General features: G+C 45.9%; 1 pseudogene; it reads left to right on the top strand.

Moving 5' to 3' along the window:
* Window positions 1-13,709: 13,709 nt before the first annotated feature.
* On the top strand, window positions 13,710-16,016 carry LOC107117995 (annotated as a pseudogene).
* The last annotated feature ends 1,258 nt before the right edge of the window (window positions 16,017-17,274 follow it).

The following is a 17,274-nucleotide window of genomic DNA, read 5'->3' as shown; positions in this document are numbered from 1 at the left end:
AAGGAGATGGAACTCAGGCTGTATATTAAGAGTCCTGCAGAGGAGCAAATACATACATGGAAATCACAGACTGGCTTTATTAAACTCCTTTGCAGTAGCACTGTTTTCTAGAACAATCCAGAGAAGGTTGTTGTTTTTTTGAGGGGGAGGATGTAGTTGAATAAATCTGGCATTTGGAGAATTAGTCATGATAGAGAAAATGTTTGTAAAACTTGATTTACTTTATCTATAGTCCACCTTTATTATCTGCATGCCAATTTGCTGTTAGTTACCAAATTCCAATCTTAGCTGTATATATTGTTCAGTTACTTATGCATCTTGATTCTGATTAGCCCTTCCTGGCAACTAACCCCCCCCCCCCCCATATTTAGTACTTGAAGGAATCTGTTTCAGTGGATCTGAAGGACACTGCTTGTACACACACTCTCTCAGTTCTCGCTTATACTCAGAATTGAACTGTGTTGGTCTTGAAGGTTCCACTGGACTCAAACTTTGTTCTCACATCTGTTTGTTAACTCTTGTATTTGGATGCTAATTTACTGTCATTCACATATTTTACCAACTGCCTTAATCCAATCTCAACTATAATCACCCAGTTACTTATGTGTCTTGACTCTAACTAGCCCTTCCTGGCATAAAGCCCACCCACCCACCCACCCACCCTTTGTCTTTCTATATGTAATGGCTGATGAAATTCTGTTTCACTATATCTGAAGAAGTGTGCATGCACACGAACCTTGAATTCACACCTTGAATAAAACTTTGGTGGTCGTAAAGGTGCCCCACTGGACTCAAACTTTGCTCTGCTGCTTCAGACCAACACAGCTGCCCACCTGAATCTATAGCCCAACAATTAGCCCACCTTTCTTGCTAAAACTTAAGGCAGATTATGAAATGTAAAAACACTGCAATCAGACAGTGTAAAACATCCAATAAACAATGCAACAGGACTAGGGTTACAGAATTAGAATACAGTGTAAACACAAAACAGTATAAGATATGACATAAAATAAAAGTGTAGAGAATGGATCACAAAAGTACAAGACAATGTTGTACATACAGTAAATTGTGCAACAGACTACAACTCCATTCCCTTGGTAAATTTTAGAAATTGCTTCACTTACAGACAGATCAAAGCAATAGTATCTAAAACATTTCTGGAAAATATTTTATTTGCTTTATGTATTTACAGAAACACAAATAAAATAACTGGATATAAAACACTTTTCAAAAGGAACAGTCGGACACTATTGTCCTTTCTTAAAGGGCTGCTTTATTTAACCACAAACATTTTTTGGTAGAATTTTTGTTGCTGGTGGAAATCAGAGAATAGCACCTAGTACCAAAGGTCTAAAAATAAATATGCTCCAAATTCACATTTCACAGTGAGGACGATGCCAGACAAACGTTGCCCAGCTAGAATTTTCTTGATACTCACCTAGGCTGAGAGAATATTTGAGACTCTATGAACAATAAATTCTTTTGAGAATTCCAGAAAAGAACACGATCCAAAAATGTGCCTGTTATTTAAGAGGTGGAGTTCTGAGAGGAGCAAATTGTTGCCTAGATCACCACAGGGAGACTCATAGCACAATCCTGAACAGAGTTATACCCTTCTAAATCAGTTTGAATTCAGTAGACTTTGACCAGTGGAACTCTGTTTAGGATTGCACTATAAAGGTCCCTGCCACACGGCAGGAAAAACACCGGCCAAAGTGCGGCTAATTAGAGCCGCACCAAAATAGAGACGCCGCGGCAGGATCCCACGGATCAGATGCCGGGGAGGAAGACAGTCGGGAGGGGGAGGCTGCCGAACTGCGCATGTCTGAGCATGCGCAGTTCGGCCAGGAGCCGGGGATGCGCCGGCGAAAGGACGCGCCGGCGATCCCACGGCCGGCCTTGATGCGGCCATCCCAGAAGAACCACCTCGGAAGGTGGTTCATTTTTGCTCCGTGTTTTGGGCGGAAGGGCCGGATCGGGGACGGGTGCGCAACGCTTCCCAGATGTTGCGGTGGGATCATGCCCGTTTGCTCCGTATGACCGGGGCCAAAGTGTAGTTTCTACTCATTCAAAGAGAATCATGCGTTGCCCTTGAAAAAAATTACTAAGTCAATAAAACAAATTTTCAGGCTTCCTCGGTGTTAGCTAAGAGTGGATTCAAACATTCAGAAAAGCATGCATGGTACAGCCTTACAGGACTGTACCAGTTCAGAATGCACAAGGTTGTTGACATATTAGAAAGCAGGATTCTACATACGACAGAAACTCTATGAAAACAGAGGTAATAGAGCAGGTAATAGAGAAGACTAGGCTAGAAACCTTCTGCCTGATATGTAAACTTACTTATGCAGTAGGTTGCCAACATGCCTGGTGATCTGCTAAAATTATAACTGATCTCCATATGATAGAGATCAGTTCCTCTGGAGAAAATGGCAGCTTTGGAGGGTAAACTCTATGGCATTATATCCCTCCAAGGTCCCTCCCCTCTCCAGGCCTCACTCCCAGATATCCAGGATTTTTCCAACACAGAACTGGCAGCCCTAGTATGCAGAGAGGTTCTGACCACTCCTGAACAAGTGGATAAATAACATGCATTCTGAGGTGGCACAAGCATGTTAGTGGGGCAACACCATATATCTCCTTGCGAATCTGAGCTACCTGGAAGGTGAAATAAGGGCTAGATGATGGTGCTCATTCCTATTGTAGCAGGAGGAGGAAAAAATAAGGAAGAAGAAGATGAGTTGGAGTTATACCCTGCCCTTCACTCGGAGTCTCAGAGCAGTTTACAATCTCCTTCCATTCCTCTCCCCACACCCTGTGAGGTAGGTGGGGCTGAGAGAGCTCTGAGAGAACTGCTCTTGAAAGAACAGCTCTGAGAGAACTGTGACTGACCCAAGGTGACCCAGCTGGCAGCATGTGGAGGAGTGGTGAATCAAACCCAGTTCTCCAGATTAGAGTCCACAGCTCTTAACCACTGCACCAAACTGAATAGACAGACAAAGGGCCCATTCCCTCAGCTCTGCCTATTGGCATGCTGCACACAATTCATTTTGTAAACCTGTGCAGGGTATTTAAGTCTGTCAGTGTCTGTACATACTAATGATATCATTCTTTTTTTAACCTTTATTGGCATAAATTAAAATCAAACAAAATCAGTATTTAAATATACAGAGTTTAATAAATAAAATCAATAATCTCTCCAGAACTTTAATCTTATATTTCCTGATCCTCCTAGCAATCAGAAGAATCCTCACGGCTGAGAGAGTGATATGGGAACACTGATCTAATAAGAGGAGGGAAACAAGCCTCAATTCCGAGAGGCTATGCCTGTTATGTAGAATAGGGCTAATTAAGACATCCCATATTTTGACATAAAACTCACATTGAAGCAAAATATGAGCAATTGATTCTGGTTCTCTACTACTGCATGGGCAGATTCTTTTGTGGTAAGGCAGATTTGCAAATCTCCCGTGAAGAACCACTGATGGGAAGACATTGAATCATGCAATCATAAAGGCATGATGTAATTGTGGGGCTGTAAAAACTGTGTAAGATGGGCAGCTGGAAGCCCCTGTCTTGGTGTTATAGTAAACTGCAGAGGGGAACAATTTTTACCTGCAAGAGACCAGAAGGATTGTTTCTCAGTGTCGAGGGTCCTCTGTTTCAGAGATCCTAAATACTTGAAGTTCATCTAACATAAAAAGAGAGTCCACAGATATACCAATTGACTGTATTTTCCTCAAGATTGAATGAAGCCAGTTAGATGAAAATAAATGCAACAGCATCAGGGAGATATAACTACTAGGCCCTGCCCTGTAATGGAGGCGTAACGAAAATTTCAGTGTTGAAAGCCCAGCTCTAGTCGTAAGAAGACCCTGCCCTGTCTCCAGGCACGTGGCTGCATAACTGACACAGTTTGAGACCCCAAGGATATGCCACAAAAACATGGCCCGGATCTGCTCAACATTCTGAATCCCACCATATTTAATGGGGCTTTACTCTCAGGTAAGTGTACAGGATTTCGCTGCTGGAAGAGCAGCCTGACACCCACCCACCCCACCTATATCTTTGTCCTAGTCCATCCACAGATGGAAAAATGTGGTGAGATCAGGTAGGGACTTCCTTCAAGAATTATGACAACATCAAAGAACAGGCATCTGTCCACAGGTGAATGCAGGTAAGGATTAGGAGCCATGCGGCAAAAGGTCCTTTGGATTCTCCCATATATTACATTTTGGTTTTCCCTTTAAATATGTTTTCCAGATTCATATTTGCAAGAGTTCCTCAGGAACCCTCAAACCGCTTTGTAATCAGCAATATGCATACTGTGCTTTCATTAGCCATGGTTTTCTTTAGCTGATAAGAGACTGGTGTAGTGTTCCCTGATCAACAAAAAATATGAGATTTAGAAGAACAAAGTCACTGTCTTTGTCATCCTTATCACTGATTTTATTCCCCCAGCAACAGTCACCTTCAGATAGCTCTTGTCTGGGATTAAAAGCCATTAAAACAATGCAACTTTTGACACTGACTTGAGTAGGATGTGGGTTACACACCCTGGGGCCATGAAGTCTTTATGAAGAAACACACCATGTGGGAAATGATAACAAAATAGTATGACTTTCAGAATACTCTGGGCTAATATTCTTCTGGGCTCACTACAGATTATCCCAATCCACTCTTGCTGGAGTGCCTTTTCAGCTTCAGAGGCTTATGGTTCCTCTCATCTGGAGTTGATCAGCTGCTTCAAGACTGCCCACGCGCAGGCTGATGTTGTCCTAATTAAAGCTTATAACTGGAAAGAGAGGGCCCTCTATAGAGTAAACAAGATATATTAAGTGCCTGTGACCAATCTCTACTGCAGTTACACTAGCAATATCCAGAAGCATCTCGGGAGTTGGTAACCTCCAGTTCATCCAGAAATTCCATTAGAAGTGCAAAAGTTCCTCCTGTAACTGTAGTTGCCATTTGTCAGGGTTTGGGGCTAAGAATTCAGGGGTTTATTATGCAGTCTGAAGAACACTTTTCCTGGGAGTAAGCCCAATTGAATAGACATTACGAATCTGCGTAGACCTGCTTAAGATTGCTGTTTTAGTCTTCTTCTCAGGTTCTGCTGAGGAAGGAGTTAAATCTCAGTGAGAATAACCAGAAGGAAGGGGGAGAGGCTATTTTACACAGGGCTCATCCCTACCCTTCTCCGTTATTCTAAAGCTTAAACCAAACCTCTTTTCCACCACGTTATTCCAGCTGCAATATCTTTTGCTCATTTCTTCTGAGAGGAATCACAGCAGAGAGAACACTTTGGAAATCTCACCGCATCCCCAAGATCTCCCCTCCAGGATTCTCTAAACTCTCAGGGGATTGGGCAGACTCATTTCCCCTTCCCCTACCTTTCCCCATTAAGCAAAACCCAGAAGCTGTTCTCAATGGTCTGTCCCCTTGGAAGCATTTTCAGGCCTTGATGGGCTAGTTCTGGGTTTCTTTCTCTTTGGGGTTGAAAAGTACTCAGAACGTGGAGTGATTCAGCAAGAGTACTTTATTAGATCAGGAACAAGACAAAGACCAGCTCGCAGGCCGGTTTATATGCGTTCAGAAAACCCGCCACCAAGCACACCTAAACACACCCCCTACTCCCGATAGGCTATTTACAGTAACCGGGCGACCATTGGTCTCCCGGCTGGGAAGCTGGCCCTTTGATTGGGCCGGCTAGGATCCTATGGATCCTTTGTCTTTCGACTGAAGCTACAGAGGAGTATTGCCTGGTCAGCCCGGGCATGTCCGGGCATGTCAGGCTGAATGCACTACACGTGGTAATGGCGACAGTACATTACACCCCTCCCCCCATAGTCCAAACTACCCACCACTGAGTAGACAGAGATTTCTACTTTATTTGTGGCTTTTGTCGTCCTCCTGCAAGCCTGACAGTTTTCTGTTAAATACAGTGATCATTATATGTGTATTAACAATACTCAGTAACACATATAGAATCCCCATCATGGAATGTCAGTACCACATGTAATTTGGTCCTGAGTTTCAGGATCTGAGTTTCAGGTGAGAAGACCCCAGTATTCACTGATGGGGTTCAACCACCCCAAAAGTGGAGGTTGGGAATCAGATTCATGGTTAGTGAGAACCCAGCTCTGATTCTTCCCCACTGATTCCAACTGAACCTAAGTTCCCCCTCCTTCAGAAAGACAAGTACACAAAACTGCCTTCCAGCTTAGCCTTTCTCATTCACAGACACATGCATACATAGACACTCTCCCCCTTCTTCTCATAGACTAAGTGCCTCTTCCCTTTATGTTCTCTTTTCCATGGTAATATGACTTGGTTATGTAACAGAGTAATCTAGGGTTGCCAGATACCCTTTGGCCACTGGCGGGGGATGGGAGGCCCATAGGGTCGCCAGATCTGAGCTGGGAAACTCCTGGAGATTTGGGGGTGGGGCTTGGGGAAGACAGGGACCTTAGTGGGGTACCATGCCATAGAGTCCACCCTCCTAAGCTTCCCTTTTCTCCAGGCAAATTGATCTCTGTAGTCTGGAGATGACCTATAATTCCAGGGGATCCCCAGGTCCCAACTGGAGGGTGGCATCCCTAGCAGTAGTCAAATGTTTCTGTTGTTTCCAGGTACAATGATCACCATGAGCACATTAACCCACATTTTGCTACATTCAAACATTCATAAGAGAGCACAGGCTTAGGGACAATATAACTTAATACCAGGGGTCGTTTCATAGAAAAAGAGCTAGGGGAACTCATTAGCATAACTCATTAGCATACGCCACACCCCCTGACATCGCCAGAAGTGTGTCATAAGGCCACACCCCCTGAATGCGCTCGTCCGCTTTGGGAGAGGGGATCAAAGTGTAATACAAGCCTCCTCCAAGACTTGATCACACCAATCTCAACTCTCTCTTGGGTCTTGATGCCTGCCAGTCATTCCCCCTGCCTGGGGGAAGCCGCGTTGGACCAAAATACAGTCCAAACTGCTGTAAGGAACACCCGTCCACCCTGAGCACTTACAGGGTGCGTCAAATCGCCATTTTACCCCAACCGGAAACAGGGGACGGGGCTTCGTCATGTGCCCCGCCCCGCACCTCACCCGGGGGAACGGCGATCCCCCGCGATCCCCCCGAATTGACCCCTGCTTAATACAGTTCTCCCAAAACTAAGACATAGCTCTTAGACCTAGAAATGTCTTCCCAGGCCCTCTGAAAAACCATATAACAGCTAAGCTGTTCTCATTATAAATAAAAAGGAAACAATAGCTTTAATCATAACATCTCTTTATTCTTTGATATATAGGAATTCCTTTAAATTTGAGGAATAAAAAAATTAATACAAGAATGTTGTGAATGACTAAACCCAGTCTTAGTTATTATCGTTGATAATGATTTGTAGAATGTTTTTTGACAGGTGGCGTGAGGCCCCTGCCTTGCAAGGTTCACCTTCTCACAGCAGTGACACCTCGACATCAGATGCGGCAGGGTGCTGGGTAAGAATACCAACCTTAAGACCCAACATTAAAACTGATCTCCACATGACATAGATCAGTTCTCCTGGAGGAAATGGCCGCTTTGGCGGGGAGACTCTGTGACATCACATCCCTGCTGAGCGCCATTCCCCACCATACCCTCTGCCCTCCCCAGACACCACCCCAGAGCTCCGTGAATTTCCCAACCTGGAGTTGGCAAGGCTGAAGACAATTGCCTTCACTCCCACTTAATTCCTTCTAAATTCTTACACTGTGGTGAAGGACAGGAGACAAGTAAAGGAGAGGCAAGGCCATCTCTCACCCTTTCCACTTGAGAGCCATTCCTCTAGGCTACCTTTACTGGAACGCAAGGTTCCTGTTTGCAGTGAGGAAATCATTGGGGTTGGAGACTGAGAAAATGCATCTGCCACCCTTGCAATGGGCTATAGTTTAAAACATATTCTACCGGCATGTACAGTCAGCTTCAGTTGCCAAAATTATGAAAAGATGGGTTCAGCAACAGGATAGAGCTGGTGGAGTCCTGAAAAGCAGGGAACCCAGTGAGATTGTGCCCCGTGCCACCACTGTAAAGCAATGGTGTGAGGGCAGAAGGAGGCAGAAGGGTGTGGGAGGACTATGATGGGGAATGAGGCTGTGACCAAGGTGAGAAGAGTGGGTGGACTCTTTTTTTTTGTTTTCTCAGACCCTGAACTCAAATTGCTGGATCCCACATGTGTGTATGTGTAAACGCTCAGTGCTGTCAAGCTGGAGACAATTTATGGCTAACCCATAAGGTTTTCAAGGCAAGAACAGAGGTGATTGGCCATTGCCTGCCTCTCTGTCAGAACCCTGGACTTCCTTGGTGGTTTCCCATCCAAATACTAACCAGAGCTGACTCTGCTTAGCTTCCAGGATCTGACAAGATCAGGCTAGCTTGGGCTATTCAGGCCACAGCAGATCCCACATACAACTGCTTCTGTTGCAGACCTCCACTGTGCAACAGAACCAAATAATTATGTTTTTGAAACCATGCTTTAAATTTGAAGATACACTAGGAAAACACTGTAGCTTTTACATTCAGATTCAGTTGCACTTTCATTTTAGAGGCAGTCCCCATGCTATTCCTGTGACAAAATAAAATCTTCACAGACTCTAGGAAAAGGGATGGTGGCCATTTTATTCCTCCAGCTCATCACATACTTATATAACTAAAGTGAAGTCTGTTTTCTGTTAGAAGAGAGGGGAGGCCATGAAGTAAGGTTTTTTGTTTTTTTTTAAGTGTGAAGCGATCCAGAATTTGTCTGGAGCCTAAGCCAAAACAACAGCATAAAAGGAACGCAGCTGGCAGTCATTAAGGAAGACTAGCACTGGGCAGTGATTAAAGCAAGATGGAATTTCTACTTTTTTAAAAAAGCAATATTTGACCCAATCAAATGCTGCTCCCTCGCAAAGGAGATTCAGCTTATGAATATGCAAGTAAGAAAATAATTCCTCTGATTGACAGCCTCTCACACCAGTCCTGGTGACTGGTACATCTGCTTCCCTCTCTCTGCTTTAGAAAAAAATCCCACCCCTCTCACCCCTTCACAATTTGAATCCCCCCCCCTTTGGTTACTACTGGGCAATGTTATCACTGTGGTAACAGCCAAAGCATTTGCTGGTATTTCGTTGTTACAGAAAAGTAACAGGCTAGCGGTCTAACATCAAAAAGAGAATGTACACTAAAAAAGTCTAGTGGCTTTCTTGCAATCCACTAATTCCTGAGAGCAAAACTATTAATTAGCAAACAGGATGCTGTTGAAAACAAGCTAAATTATGAGGCGATTCTCCTGCTTGCCTCACTTTCAGTGCCCCTACTTTGGGTTGCCAACTCCAGGCTGGGAAATTCCTGGAGATTTGGGGTGGGGTGGAGACTGGGGAGGACAGGCTTTGGGTAAGGGGGACCTCAGTGGGGTATAAGGCCATAGAGTCCACCCTACAACATAGCTATTTTTTCCAGGATATCTGATCTCTGTTGTCAGAAGAGGTTATAATTCTGGCCCTGCCTGGAGGTTGGCAACCTTTAAAACTTAAAAAAACTGTCTCATATTCACTTGATACCCAGTTTGCTTGAAATGCTGAAGGTCACATGAAGAATATCCAGATTCTGTATAGCACTCACATATCATCCCTGGAGTATTCTAGGTGGTTACTCCTTTGTCCGGGTGACAGGTTTTAGTAGCGGGGTGGCTAGCTCTGGATTGGGAAATCCCTGGAGATTTGGGGGTGGAATCTGGGGAGGGTGGGGTCTGGAGTGGGGAGGGATTTCAGTGGGGTACAGTGCCATAGAATCCACCTTCCTAAGTGGACGTCTTCCTCCAGGGGAACTGATCTCTGTCACCTGGAGATCAGTTCTAGCCCCAGGAGATCTCCAGAAGCCACCTGGAAGTTGGCAGCCTTACCACTCTGATCCGCTTTGCTAAAGACATGGCACACATTGCTAAAAGCAGATTCCAAGGGTGCTAGAAGATGATGTATGAGTGTTGCTCATGCTACAAAATTAGTAAAATTGCTGTTTTATTAGGGCATTGTAATAAAGTAGGAATAAGAAAATGTTCATGGAACTCTTTGTATGTGATACACCCCATTGTTTGATGAAATGTCCCAAGAAAAGCTAGCAAACTCTTCCCTAAATCCTGCTCCCGTAAATGAGCTCACCAATGCCTTACATTTTGTGTGTCTGAAATTCCTAGGACTAGAACAGCAGCAACTGCCTATACTAAATGCACATCAATGTCTGGCACTCTATTTAAATACACTATAATTTCTGGCATTCAGTATAAATGCATATTTAATTTCTGGCATTCACTCCCCTGTCTGCCTTTGAACTTTAGAGTCCATAGCTTCTTTCCTTCCTTCCCTGTTAATTAAAACTTTGTTTGACCTTTTATTCTATGCACTTTAAAATCCCATGAGAAACATAGTTAATTCCTCAGGAGCACAGCACAAAGGTATCTTCACAGAGTACACTTTCTAACCGCCACAAGCTGCCAGTTTGGGCTCTTTGACTTCCTCTTCCAATTTCCACCCTACCATTTGTTAACGAAGCTTCCATTTTCAGAGTTCCAAAGATTGCTCCAACGTTTTTTGCAGTTCCTTTAATTATGGTTTGAAGTATAGGCACAGATGCATTCCAGGGAACCAGCCATTCCCTTAGAACATGCTATTAGAGAGTGAAATGCAGAGGCCTGCTTCATTTGTTCGGAACCACAAAAAGTAAGTTGACAAGGCAGCAACGTTCAATATAGCTCAACGAAAGTGAAACTCCTTTTCTTTCTTTCTCTGCAGGACGAGTCAATATTACTTACCTGAATGGCCTGATACACATTTAATTAAAACAACAACAACACTGTTTCCCCTTGTACTTCACCTGCACTCCCCCCCCCAATTTCAATAAGTATAACTGAACAGGACTTAAAGATTTAAAAACCCCTTCCCTTCTCCACATATTTATTTGTTTCTATCCCACCTTTGGTCATGGCTCAAGGCAACTTACAAGTCACAATTAAAACATGATCATTTAAAACCAAGAAAATAAAACTCCAGATTTCTCTGCCAGGAGCTGCCAACCTCCAGGTGGGACCTGAAGATCTCCTGGAATGATAACTGACTTTGAGTCTGGAGATATCAATTTTCCTAGAGAAGATGGCTGCTCTGGAGAGTGGACTCTATGGCATTATACCCTGCTGAGGTCCCTTACCTTCCCAGACCTCACCCTCTCCAAGCACCACCCCCAAATCTCCAGGAATGTCCCAACCTAGAGTTGTCATACCTACCTTTGCCATTCTAATTCAGTTCAGAGCTTGCAATTTGCCTTTTACAGATGAATAGAGAACTGACAACCCAGCCCAAAATCTCTGAGTGACCTCATCCAGCATTTTCATGTAGATATTAAAAGGAACAGGGGAAAAGATGGAACCTTGTGTGACCCCATAGGCCAAAGGCCAAGGTGCTGAACAGCAGTCTCCCAGCACCCCATTTCTGAAACCTACCCTCCATCCACCACCTGATCAATCACCTTGCTGAAGAATAGAACGTTTGAGTCTGGTTGATCATTATTGAACTCTCCTGGATCAAGGGTAGGCCTCTTTAGAAGTGGATGCACCACAGCCTGTTTCAAGGCTGGGGCAACTGCCCTCTCTCTTAAGGGATCCTTAACTACTTCTCAAACCCAGCATCTGAGTCAAGGGAGTAGGGAGGCCACCTTCTCTGTTATTTGCCACTTCATAGCTGGGTGGCAGGGGAGAAATGTCAGAAAAAGTGGGAGAAGAAATCAGGGATGACATCTTCTTCTTCGTATTAAACCAGGCATAAGAGGCAGCAAGAGAGAAAGGGTAAAACCCTTAGTGATTGCAGAAGGTAGGCTTTCCAGTCCCCAGGTTGGGGCGAGGGTTTCCCCACTTTTCGGGACTTCACCCGCTGCTGGCCAGCTGGCCAGTGGGGGAAACCCTTCCCCAGGGGTCATTTCGTAGAAAAAGAGCTAGGGGGACTCATTAGCATAACTCATTAGCATATGCCACACCCCCTGACATCACCGGAAGTGTGTCCTCCCCACAGCCGGCGGCGACCTCCAGCGGGCACCAGCAGGGAGCTTCAGGCCCCGCCCTCCCGCACTTCACCCGGGGGGATGGCGTCCCCCCGCGTCCCCCCCCCAAATGACCCCTGCCCTTCCCCCAAACAGGGCGGTCCTGGTGCGATGTCCCCAATGTGATGGCATCGCATTGCGGTGCTGCAGGGGATGCTGTCAGGTTCCACAGCCAACAACGTAGTACACGCTTATCAGAGAGATTATACTTTATTGAGGAGCTATAGATGCATTAACAAAGGCACTGTTAAGAATGGTGTCACCCCTACAAGCATAATGGGATATAGGGCATTCGTATGCACCCCCCCCCCCGTCATAGGCCAATTAGCCACATTCCCACATGTGAGAGAAGCAGCTTCAGACCGTTAGAGTCGAAGCTGGGAACCGATAGCGCTCCCTCGGTTATTCCCTCAGCTCCAGACACTACACCACCTGCACATCTTAGAGATAACAGTGTTACAGCCAGGGGTCATTTTGTAGAAAAAGAGGTCCAGGAGCTCATTAGCATAACTTATTTGCATATGCCACACCCCCTGACATCACCGGAAGTGTGTCAGAAGGCAACACCCACAGCTCAGGCACCACTGGACTGTTTTGGATTGTTAGCTATTGGGGGGAGGTGCAGATCTGCCCTCACAGGGGAGGGAGACCTTGTACCTGAAGGGGGGGGGCTCTGCAACTTACCTGGCTGCTTCTTCCTCCTGTGGCCCGACTGAGGGCTGCTGGGAGCAGGGGGCGGGGCTTGTTGCATGTGCCCGCCCCCTAAGCTCCTTACTGCTGGAGCTCCGCTCCTGCGTGATCCCGCAGGAAATGACCCCTGGTTACAGCAGAGAAGAAGCACAGAAGGAATGCAGCAGTAATTAATACACAGAAAAGGGAAGCCAATGGCCTCCTGAACTATCATGGCAGCATAGCTGACAGACGCTCTGGTTTGAAGGCAAACTAGAGAGTTGCCAGTGTGATGTTGCCAGCACAGTGATGTCACTTCCGGGTGATGTCATCACATCGGAGACATCCTGGAATGTCCCCCCAATCCCCCCACTAGAGCGACGAAGGGACCTGACAAACTTAGCAGGAGGAAAGGTTGCCAGCACCAGGTTGGAAAATTCCTGGAGACTTGGGGGGGGGGAGTTTGGGAGGGGGAGAGATTTCATCAGGGTATAGTACCATAGCGTCTGCCTTTCAAAAGCAGCCATTTTCTCTAGGGCAACTGTCCTGTATCACCTGGAGATCAGTTGAAATCCCAGGAGATTGCCAGCCACCAGCTAGAGGTTGCAAAGCCTAGCAGGAGGCTTCCAGAAGCTGAGAATGATGGCACTATAGGAGAAAGTTCACAGGCAAGGATTTGTTAAGATATGGGTAAAGAGATGGGGGGGGGGCAGGCCGTGGAGGGCTTTGAAAGGTAGGATTCACAGCTTGTGCAGATCTCAGAGCAAGCAGGAAGGCAGTGCAGAGATTCCAGGAGAGGAATAATACCAGCAGCTTCCATGAGGAATATGCTTTCTAAGCTTAAGAAGTTTTATTTCATGTACAAAATATACATAGCTGGGAGCAGGCTGTTCATTGCTAAAGCAAGTGGTATTGCTTGCAGTTTCTTGTTCCTGCCAGAATGTCATTGGGAAATGCTCATATTGGTAAGCCAGCCCTGACTTCCAGATAGGGTTGCCAAACCCCCTGGTTTGGCAGGGGTCACCTGCTTTTGGGGGGGTTCTACCTGCTACTGGCCAGCTGGCAGATGGGGAAAGCCCCACCCCCTAGCCCCAACATCCGCAGCCACCCCTTTCCCTGCACTTAAAGGGGCTTCCTTTAAGTGCAGGGAGCTGGTGTTTCCAGCACGCCCAACTGGGCGTGCGAAGCCTTCCAGCTGGCGTTTCCTCGAGCGCCCATTGGGCGGGCAGGTGGGGGGGGGGTGGACATCCCCAACATGAAGTCATCATGTCAGGGATACCCCGCCCCCTCCAGGAAAGCCCCCCAAAGTCTCCCGCTGGGGGCTAAAATGGACTTGGCAACCCTACTTCCAGACCACAGCTGTAATGCCTGATGGACAATTCAAAGAAATCAATCTCTCAGACTACAAAGGCAAAACATAGAATCATAGAATGTTAGAGTTGGAAGGGACCTTGCAGGTCATCTAGTCCAACCCCCTGCACACTGCAGGAGTATACTGAAAGATAGTCCTACATACCTACAACATACCCAAAAGATGGTCGTCCAGCCTCTGCTTGAAAACGTCCAGCGAAGGAGCATCCACCACCTCCCGAGGCAGACTGTTCCACTGCTCAACCACTCTTACAGTTAGGAAGTTTCTTGGGACTGCCAAGAGGCGAGCCCTCTGTCTGCGTGTTCTTAGGTCTTGTCGGAGCCTTTCCCTTCACTGTTCAATTAATGTAGGGGAGCCTGGTGGGCTACTTTCCTGCAACTGTGTGGTGGGTCAAGGTCAGCAATGAATCTTGAGGATCTTGTATCTCTAATTCACTAACTTTAGTTGGTTCAGAGCTGGCTACATGTGGCTCCTTGACTCATGAGGCATCTTCAGCTACACTGGACTCGGGCTGGTCAAGCTGGCCCACGGCACTTCTATCTGCTTGACTTTGCCTTTATTTGTCCAACTGAAGCCCCAGTCACATGGGCTGGATATCGCTAATTGCCCCGGAGCAGTTTGATCTGCGATTACGCGATCAGACGTGCTGGCGGCACACCATGGGTTCTTTCCTCGGCACTGGCGGGTAACCAAGGGACCGGAGGGGAATGCCATGCGCCGGCACAATCACACCACAGGAGTCTGGAGGCAGCCCATGGCAAACGTTTACTAGTACTTTGGAGGTACTAGTTTTTTAATGCGCATTTTCGGTGGTAAGCCACGGGTGCGCTCCACTTCCCAGATGTTGGGGTGTGATCGCGCCTGGATAATCCGCCCACCATCTGTGCCTCTCCCACGGCAACTTTGCCGTGTGACCGGGGCCTGAGATTATTGCACTCAGTCAGGGCTTTTTTTGTAGAAAAAGCCCAGCAGGAACTCATTAGCATAATAGGGCACACCCAACAGCAGAAACTCATTAGCATATTAGACCACACCCCTGACAGTGCAGATCATTAGCCTATTAGGACAGGCTGGGGAAGGCAATCCTTCCAGGGCTCCCCCTGGCCCACCCGCCTCGGAGTCACTGGGGGGGGGGTGTTGCTCTCCAGGCCTTCCTTCTGTAGCCACGCACACAGAGGCTTTGGCTGTAGTGGGCATGGCCAGCTCTGAAGCCAGCCGGAACTCTGTTCCTGTGCGTTACTGCCCAAAAATAGCTCTGCATTCAGTGACAGATCTGAGCAGTTTCGGAAAATCAACTATGAAGTAAATAAAGCTTCTGTTGACTCCCACTTCTGACATCTTGCCTGGATCAACACTCCTAAGAAGCAAGGTGGCTTGGTTAGTGTGCGCATTCCCTTGGTATCTGACACAAAGTGTGAAATTGCTAAAGGGTACGGAATACTAAAAGAAGGTGAAGGTATTTCTTGCAGGGGTCTCTTTATCTTCAGTGATGAAGGAACTTTATGCCAAATCACAATTAATGATCTCACAGTTGACTGTTCAGTTGATGAAACACTCTGGATAGTTCAGGCTTTTCAGTTTACAGAAGAACCAGGGTTGCCATCTCTAGGTTGGGAAATACCTGGAGATTTTGGGGGTGGAGCCTGAGGAGGGCGGGGTTTGGGACATAATGCCATAGAGTCCAACTTCCAAAGTGGCCATTTTCTCCAGGTGAACTGATTAGTTGTAATAGCAGGAGATCACCAGCCACCACCTGGAGGTTGGCAACCCTAAGACAAACATGGAGACGTGTGTCCTGCTGGCTGGCAACCTGAGAGCGACACAATCAAGCCTGATGTTCAGAAGAGTAAAGAGTACTTCTCCAAGCACAAATAAATGTGGTTCATTTCTGTGTTTTGTACAAGGAAACTGTTCTTATTTGTATAAAAGCATAAGTCTGCTATTCTTATTTAATGAGTAACCCTATTGTGTGAGCTAAGATATTTACAGCTACATTTCACAAGCTATTTATTTCAAATCAGTCTGACTGACAAGTGTTAAATTTATTGCAGCAGCTATTAAGTATTGGGGAAATAATACTTCCTTATTTATCTGTACTGGGATAGAGATTTTCATTTCTTGTGCTCACATGGATAATTGAAGACTAGGTGGTTTTTCTAGTATTTTGTATTGTCATTAAAGTTGTGGGGGAAATGGGAAAAAACCATACATAGCCCTGTTTCTAGGCCGAGACTAGCACCTTCTGTTGGGAGAGAAGAGAATGGGAAACTAGCAGAGACAATGAAATGTAGACAACTGATGTTTGAACTACTTTTTTTCATATGGTATGTGGGAAACTGAATATTCCATAAGCAAATTTTGACCACCTCCACACATCTAAAATGTCCAAGAATAGTGAATTGTAAAGAATATTATTTATTGGATTTTAGACTCAAGTCCTAGTTAGCCAATTAGTGAAGAATGAAAAGAAATGATCCCCTAAGGGCTGCAGACCTAGCAGCACTTCCTCGGGGAACAGCTGCATTGGGACATGCCCTGAGGCACATTTCCAACCCATCCTGGCTGATGCCCCTTGAAGAGAAACACAGATAGGCTTTGCTTTGTTGAGAAGTCTTTACAGACTTTGATTTGCAGTTGATGCTGCTGTACATATTTTTGAGGGAGAAAAGTCTCTGTTTCAATCTCACTACCTGAAAAGACCCTTAAAACTATGAGCCTATGGGCAGAAGGTTGCTTCGAGAGAGAAAAATATTTTGTAGTCTTCCTTTTACACTCCTCATCCATTTCTGTCTAGAGACTTCATGTACTGTTTTAATAGCAGAAGTTGCACATTAGCCAACAAACTTGCAACATCCCTATAATATGGAATGGGCAAGTTCCATTTCAGTTTTCAGTTAATAAATGAAAGGGGAAAAAACACCTTAAGACAATGCCTAGGAGGCTAGCAACTCTTGTATGATTTGAACAGTCCCCCAGCAATCCTGTCCTATTATATAAATGTGTAGTGGTCTGGCAATGTTCTGTGCGTGGCAAAATGAGTTGGCTGCAAGAACTGCCCGTCACAAGGTGTCCCTCGATTGGCTGTGTTCCCTTCCACCGTGGTGTCAGTCCTGCCCACAGACCTGCGTCTTGC

Source organism: Gekko japonicus, unplaced genomic scaffold (genome assembly GCF_001447785.1).
Source record: "Gekko japonicus isolate JY-2015 unplaced genomic scaffold, Gekko_japonicus_V1.1 scaffold154, whole genome shotgun sequence".
Classification (NCBI taxonomy): Eukaryota; Metazoa; Chordata; class Lepidosauria; order Squamata; family Gekkonidae; genus Gekko; species Gekko japonicus.
The sequence above is the reverse complement of the archived record's forward strand: the minus strand, read 5'-3'. Positions and strand labels throughout refer to the sequence as shown.